The sequence below is a fragment of the Catharus ustulatus genome, chromosome 1 (genome assembly GCF_009819885.2).
Source record: "Catharus ustulatus isolate bCatUst1 chromosome 1, bCatUst1.pri.v2, whole genome shotgun sequence".
Lineage (NCBI taxonomy): Eukaryota > Metazoa > Chordata > Aves > Passeriformes > Turdidae > Catharus > Catharus ustulatus.
In genome coordinates, this window is record NC_046221.1 from 61,090,059 (window position 1) to 61,091,097 (window position 1,039).

Sequence of the window (1,039 nt, forward strand, 5' to 3'; positions counted from 1 at the left end):
TTCTCATTATGAGGTTAAACCTTTCTCCCTATCCCACGTAAAATGAAAAAAGTCTTATTTGGACATTATGCAGAACTTCGGACTGTGCTCTGTAATGTAATGAACTGCCAAAGAAGCAAACCTAACGTAAAACAAGGTATTTCAAGTTATCCAAATCGACCCTTCTGAAAATAAAGTTAGTGTTACTTCATAATTCCATGACAGATTCACCAAGTTTTAATCCTGCAATGATGGACTGAGTGCCCCATAAGCAAATGGAGAGCTGGGCATTCTGCTTCTCACAGGACTATTTCTAAGGGGTCTTTCCTTGCAGAAACAGGATCCAGTATTATTTTCTGAAATTTATAGTAATTTCTGATCAGTCTAGGAAAAATCATTCAACTACAAAGCATTGCCCCCAAGGAGCCTTCCAAACATTTGTGGTTCTTCTCGGTCTCCCATCCCCTACCCCTTTACTTGCAACCACCATTTAAAGGATCTTTAAATACCTAATTCACATTTACAGCTACATATACACCTACCCCCCTGCAACACAAACCCATCTACACAGAGTTCTGCAATAGACAAGTGAGAGTTTAAATGCACTAGGAATCAATGCCATCCCTTGGAGACACCCTAACCTTCCTTGTGAGGTGGATGGGCTTCTTCTCCCCTCCCCTTATCAGCACACAGATCAGCATTTATAGTAACTCATATTCCAAGGAGGATGGTAGGAGGGTAGAAAAAAACCAAACCAGAAAAAGCAGACCATTTCCATCCATATGGAAGTGATGGTGTGCAAACTCCAAATCCCACTGTGGCCAGGTAGATAAACAACAGCAAATCAACAAACACAGAAATGAGTGGCATGGTAAGAACCAGCCCTTCACTCTGGAATTTAGGGGTGGAGAAATCAGGTTATTTCTGCTGGTCAGCTGTTCAGGTCTCATCTGCATAAATCTCTCATCGTAGCATCTGCCAGAAAGCAAAAGAACTGCATGGCTTCAAAAATGTCTTTGTGTTTTTTCTTTTTTCTTTTTTTAATAAAGAGCAAGGGATG